Source organism: Marmota marmota, unplaced genomic scaffold, assembly GCF_001458135.2.
Source record: "Marmota marmota marmota unplaced genomic scaffold, marMar, whole genome shotgun sequence".
In the NCBI taxonomy this organism is placed as follows: Eukaryota; Metazoa; Chordata; class Mammalia; order Rodentia; family Sciuridae; genus Marmota; species Marmota marmota.
This window is the reverse complement of record NW_026000082.1, coordinates 18,079,018-18,085,948: the sequence shown is the minus strand read 5'-3', so window position 1 is coordinate 18,085,948 and position 6,931 is coordinate 18,079,018. Positions and strand designations below refer to the sequence as shown.

The 6,931-nt window shown below is 38.0% G+C and overlaps 1 protein-coding gene across 1 annotated transcript in view; it reads left to right on the top strand.

The window, feature by feature from the left end:
• Cmpk1 (cytidine/uridine monophosphate kinase 1) overlaps positions 1-6,931 on the top strand; it is a 53,967-nt gene that overhangs the window by 7,005 nt on the left and 40,031 nt on the right. The window lies entirely within an intron of this gene.

Genomic DNA, 6,931 nt, shown 5'->3' with positions numbered 1-6,931 from the left:
CCTGCTGGAATACTACAGGATTTTCTTTAGCCATCCAGAGTTCCTGCCTTCGTCCCAGTGCAGGTGAAAACGAAAGTGGAAGAATTTCCAGTGTTGCTGAGAACCGGACGAGACTTCGGATCAAGCTAGCTAGCTGCCTGCAGAACTTACCTGGACTGTGATTTAAGCTAGCTGCCTGCAGAACTTACCTGGACTGTGATTTACCTGGACTGTGAGTTAATCTATTGAGACACTGCTTTACCTGGACTGAGACAACAAACTGTAATCTATAACAAATTGTAACTCGGTATCTTTGCTAACAGTGTCATTGCTGGTATAATTTTTCCAAGGGCTTCTTGGATGGAGCCATCAAGTGGCTTGGTATTGTGGCATTTTGTATCCTCCCTTTCTGTTTGTAGCAGGTTATTTATGGTGTTTCTGTAAAAACCACTATGGTCATTATTTAAATTAAACAAAAGGGGGAAATGTTAGAGTCTGTAAACAAGTCAAAATAACACCTGGCATTTTGCCAGGGGAATGTTAGAGTTCGTAAACAAGTCTGGATGGTGCCTGGCAAAATGCCAGAGGGAGCGGTTTGAGAAGTAACAAAAACAAGCCATTAAGTGTGGAGATTCCTGATTGGTTGACTGATGTATCTAGTTTATGCTAATTAGATAAGCTGTGTGGAATGTATAAATACTGCTCCTGTCCTGCAATAAACGGCTTCCACTCCTGCTGTATCAACGTACACAAGTTATTCGTCACTCCCCCCGGTTATTTTGCCCAGCCAGCCGGGCTGCGGCATATACTTAATGTGATGCTTTAAGTAAACACTTTTATCAGAATAAAAAACTTCATTTCAACTTCACTTTGGGACTGAAATGATAGCTTTATAGTTAGAAGAGCTTGGAGGTGACTAAAAAGCTTGTGTCTCAGCTGAGCATGGTGGCTCATGCCTATAATCCCAGTGGCTGGGGAGGCTAAAGCACAAGGATTGCCAGTTCAAAGCCAGCTTCAGCAACTTAGTGAGGCCCTAAGCAATTTAGGAGACCCTGTCTCAAAAAAAAAAGGACTGGGGATATAGCTCAGTGGGTAAGCACCCCTGGGTTCAATCCTTAGTACCAAAGAAATGAACAAACAAAAAACCTTGTATCCCTCTAGATATTTAAAATATTTTTGAATTATGATATAACTTGCATATTGTACAGTTTCATGAAAAAATTAATGCATAAGGGATGTGAAAGTTAATTGAAAATTACTTGAAAGCTGTCCAGATATTATTATTATTAGTCTAGATGTACTGAAATTGACATTTTTAATAAATGAGAAAGACACTGCCCTACATTCAAAGAGATTTAAAGGGAACTGATTTGTTAAATTTGTAAGAGCAAGTTTAATGAAGAAAACTCTATAAATATTGTACCGAGGACCTATTGCACACTAAACTTTGTGCTAGACAGTATGGGGAATTGAAAGGGCTTTATAAGCACAGAACAAGGAAGGCACAATTTTATAGGCTAGATAATAAGAGATAATTATCCAAAGCAAATATAAATTGTTGTTAGATTGCACACCCATTTAAGTAGACTGAATATATACTATGATATTCTTTGGTCCTTGTTTGTACATATTTGTGCAGCATTTCAAGACATTGTGGAATTGCTGTGGAGAAGAGCTACCATTCCAAGTTCTTTATTTCACAGAAAACCTTTTTCAGTGGTTCACACTTTTTAAAAAAAGTACGTATTTGTATTTGTTATACAATGTTACAAAAAGAAAAAAATGTAAAGGGAAGAATTCATCCACAATTCTACATCCCAACTGCTGTAGACTGAATGTCAGTGTCTCACTCAAAATTTGCATGTCAAGATCCTAACCTGCAATGTGATGGTAGGAAGCGAGGCCCTTGTCGGATAATTAGTTCATGAAGGTAGAGCCCTGATGTTGGGATTAGTGTCCTTATAAAAGAAATCCCCCAGCATGCTCCCTTGTCCTTCTCCCCATTTGAAGTCACAGGAACATGGCTTTTTATGAAATGGAAGGCAGGCCCTGACCAGATACAGTAATTCTATTACATTAATTCATGTAATTACTTATTATAATATTATAATACTTGTTATAATTACATTATAATTACAATACACTAATGCACTGTTTTTCCTTTCAATATCCGTGTGACATGGTCTTTACAATTAGACTAGGTAAATGCTTAGTGTCATAAACCATGATTTGCTTGCTAACAAGCTGTTTGTGAGGATTAAAGACCTAGTCTTACCATCAAGAACAGGGAAGTTGGAATCAGTTCTCTTCTTCCCTTGTTTGATTACTTATTTACTGTATTAAGTTTCTCCAAATACTCAACTATCCCTTTCTCAATTTATACTTCTGAGCTAAGTTGTATGATTGCTTTCTAAAAACAAGTATAACTTTGCTTTTTAAGGAATTAAATTTTAAGGGGATTGCCAATCTGTCAATTTATGTGAAATTTCTTTCATATTTATCACATGCTGGTAACTTCTTTAAAAGTATTTGCTGCCAGGGACATGGTGCACACCTGTAATCCCAGTGGCTCAGAGAAGCTGAGGCAGAGGATCATAAGTTCAAAGCCAGCCTCAGCAACTTAACAAGGCCCTGTCTCAAAATAAAAAATAAAAAGGCTGGGGATATGGCTCAGTGGTTAAGCATCCCTAGTTCAATCCATGGTATAAAACAAAACAAAACAAAACTGCTAAACCGAGTTAATGTACCATTATTCTTACTCTGCAGACAAGAAAACTGTAGCTATACCAACCTACCTAAACTTGCAAAGTTTAATGAGCAAAGATGCTATAATATCAGCTTAAGACAATCTCCCTTCATTGGCCTACCTGCAGTTCTATAATATAGAACTGACTAAGCTCATCTGACAAAGTCATTCCCAAGAGTGTAAGCATATTGTTTGTTGCCAGACTTAGCACATCAGATTTTTAAAGATGATGTTTCTCTTAATTAATATTCTCAGAATCTTGACAAAGTCTTGCAGCAATGACTAGGTAGACGTAATAGGGGCCTTCATTAAAAAAAAAAAAAAAGAAAGAAAGAAAGAAAAACCAATAACAACAAACCAACAATTCCATTAAGCATCAGGTTATGCAAAGAGGTAAGCAACACAGTAGGAAATAGATGACAATACAACAGATGGTAATGAAAGCCTGAATACAAAGCATGTGACCAACATACATAAGAAAGTGAATCATGTTGTAATAATGATATCATCATTTACTTAGTTCAATACTGTACAAAGAGTAATCAGACACAATCCTTTCAAGGAACTCTAAAAGTAGAGCTAGATTGTTCAGCTGGCTGGGGAAGATACCCAGTACAACACAGTGTTCCAACAGAAGTAATCAGAGAGTTGATAGAAGTACAAAAGGATGCACCTAACCCAGTCTTGGCAATTCAGAGAAAACTTCCTAGAGCTCAATCCTGAAAAAATGAACAAAACATAACCAAAGGGAATGACAATATGGGACAGATAAGCTAATTCTAAAGGGCAATTTTTATAACTAGGACAGATGAGTGGCAACAAGGCCCTATTTCTTAAATCTCTAGAGACTGTACTAGGAACATAGCTATACCTTGGGAATACTACTCATGCACTGAATACATGTCAAAAGACCTAATGTGCTTAATAATAACTAAACAAATATGGGTAGGGGTGAGTTCCAAGGATAGCTTTTGCCATATATCCTTCTGCAATCACTTTTCTTGCCTGTAATGTAACACTTCGAGGAATTTTTTGAGTATAGAACTTTTATGGAGTCAGCATTTGTATAGTAAAATGCAGATTTTGAAGCCATAGACGCTGTATGGTCCTGAACAGGGTAAGCAAAGAGAAAACAGATAGTGGAAGGAAAATAATAAGAATAGTCTGAGAGAGAGCCAAACCACCATTTTCCTCTCCTGTTTGCTATCATTTACCAATTTCCTGATCACTCTGCCCTCAGCAACTTAGTTTCTTCCTCATAGTCTCTCTTCACTGGAATAATATTTGACTTTAGTTTCTACCTGGATGATAAATCTAATACCCTGGTCTCTCAGTTTTAACAACATGCATTCTTCTTTAGCTTTCCATTCTTGGAGTCTTGCCCCACATGAGTTCAACCTGGACCTAGGCATGATGAAAAACTCACAATCTCTAAAATGTCAATTTCAAACATCCCACGTTGACCACCGCATCTGTACTGCCAGTTAACTTTCTTAAATTACCCACTGCAACCATTCTCCAGTCAGTGTTCTAATACCTTAGTCCCTTTCCCCACCACTCTTGAATATCAGACCTCACATACCATTATTTACTTTCCTGTACAGTTTTAAAAAAATATTTTTAGTTGTAGGTGGACACACTATATATTTTTTTAATGTGGTGCTGAGAATTGAACCTAGTGCCTCACATGTGCTAGGCAAGAGCTCTACCACTGAGCCACAACCCTAGCCACTCCTGTATATATTTTTTTATTTGTTCTAATTAGTTATACATGACAGCAGAATGCATTTCAGTTCATTGCACACAAATGGAGCACAGCTTTTCATTTCTCTGGTAGTACCCTTCTGTATAGTTTTATCTCTATATCACCATAAATATTGTCATGCAAACATCCTCAGCTCTCTTGGCTTTAAGCTCTCTTGTACTTGCCAGGAAAACCCAACCCTGAATGAATTCAACTATCTGTCTTTTCTGCCTTCACCTGAACAGCAGAACATCTTCAATTATTTTAAATTACCCAGAAGTCCTACCAATTAGCTTTCTTTAGAAAACCACTTATTTACTCTCAAAGGTATTTATTTCATTCTTTTTCTTTCCTCAATCATCCTACTCTTTCTCCTTACTCTAAGCTGATACTGCATTTTCTTTTCTGAGAAAACAAACATTAGATAGAACCCCTCTCATCATCTTCCTACTCTCATCAATCTTCAAACCTTGCCACAATTGTAATTTTCTTGCAACTATCAGAAGTGGACATTTTCCTCTTTAAGAATTTTATGTCATTTCAGATAGAGGATTAATCTCCAGGATATAAAGAACTAAAAAAAACCCCTTAAAACCAAAAAACCAAATAATCAATAAATGGGCTAAGGAATTGAACAGACACTTCACAGAAGAAATACAATTGACCAACAAATATATGGAAAAAATGTTCAACATCTCTAGCAATTAGAGAAATGCAAATCAAAACTACTCTAGATTTCATCTCAATTCAGTCAGAATGAAAATTCTCAGGAGGCTGAGGCAGGAAGACCACAGGTTCAAAACCAGACTCAGTAACTTAGCCAGGCCCTAAGCAACTTCAGTGAGACCCTGTCTCTAAATAAAATACAAAAAAGAACCAGGGATGTGGCTCAGTGGCCCGGAGTTCAATCCCCAGTACCAAAACAACAACAACAACAAAACAAAACAAAAACAACCCCCTCCAAAAAAAAAAAAAAAAAAAAAAAAAAACCACATAAGCAATTTTAAAAGTTGGCAAGGATGTGGGGAAAAAGGTACATTCATACATTGCTGGTGGGACTGCAGATTGTTGCAACCATTATGGAGGGCAGTATGGAGATTCCTCAGAAAACTTGGAATGGAACCACCATTTGACCCAGCTATCCCACTCCTCAGTTTCTACCCAAAGGACTTAAAATCAGCATGCTACAGTGATGTGGCCACATCAATGTTTATAGCAGCTCAACTCATAATAGCTAAACTACGGAATCAACCTAGGTGCCCTTCAACAGATGAATGGATAAAGAATCCCCAGTACAAAAAAAAAATGGTATATATACACAACGGAATATTACTCAGCCTCAAAGAAGTATGAAATTATGGCATTGGCAGGTTAAATGGATGGAGCTAGAGAATATCATGCTAAGTGAAATAAGCCATCCCCCAAAACCAAAGGTTAAATGTTTTCTCTGATATGCAGATACTAATTCACAATAAGGGGGAGTAGAAAAGAATAGAGTTACTTTGGATTAGGTAGAGGGGAGTGAAATGAAGGGAAGGGAGAGGGTTTGAGGGTAGGAAGGATAGTAGAATGAATCAGACATTATTATCCTATGTACATATATGATTACACCACCTGTGTGATTCTACATCATGTACAACCAGAAAAGTGAGAAATTATACTCCATTTATGTATGATGTGTCAAAGTGCATTCTATTGTCATGTCTTTGGGCAACATCATCAGTGTCTCCTTGTTGCCAAATCTAATTTATCTGTACATCTGCTTTTAATACATTGTTGGCCACAACACCACCACAATCCCATTCCAAATATTCTCCTGTCTTTGGGGGTATATTCTCCTGGTTTCCATTCTACCTCTCTAGATCTTTTCAATGTCCTCCTCCTCTCTCCAACTTTTAAAGGTTTGTGTTCACCAACCTGTTTTGGGACTCTTCTCCGTTAAGATTTTCCACTACTAAACGACGCAGTGAAATGGAGTTACAGTTTAGGATTTCCCACTGTAATCAGACTATAATCCAAGTTCCTTTCCATAACTAAAAGATGACCTTACCTCTTCTTCCATTCTCCCTTCATTCCACGGAGACCTGGTCTCACGGATCTCCGTGTTTTCCTCCCTTTGTGGGACATGCTATCACAGGAGTCGTCTGTTTTTGAGTTTACCTTACTTTTTGTCTTAGGTTAAACGTCACCTCTTCAGAAGCCTTCTCTACCCTAATCAAATCATATCTTTGCTTTTCCTTCCTTTATTTCATTCAAAATCATACAGTTGTTTGTACTTAGTTGTTCGGGCATTTATTCAGTTCGACTACCCCCATATTGTGAGCCGAGACAGTGGGTTGGCGCTACCGAGTACCACGCGCCAGCCCCGGAACAGATCTACACACTCCGAAGTCCAGGACGAAATAACCGCAACCCGAGGGCCCTAAGCGCCGGCTCCAGCCCGGGAGGAGAAAGAAGGGGGT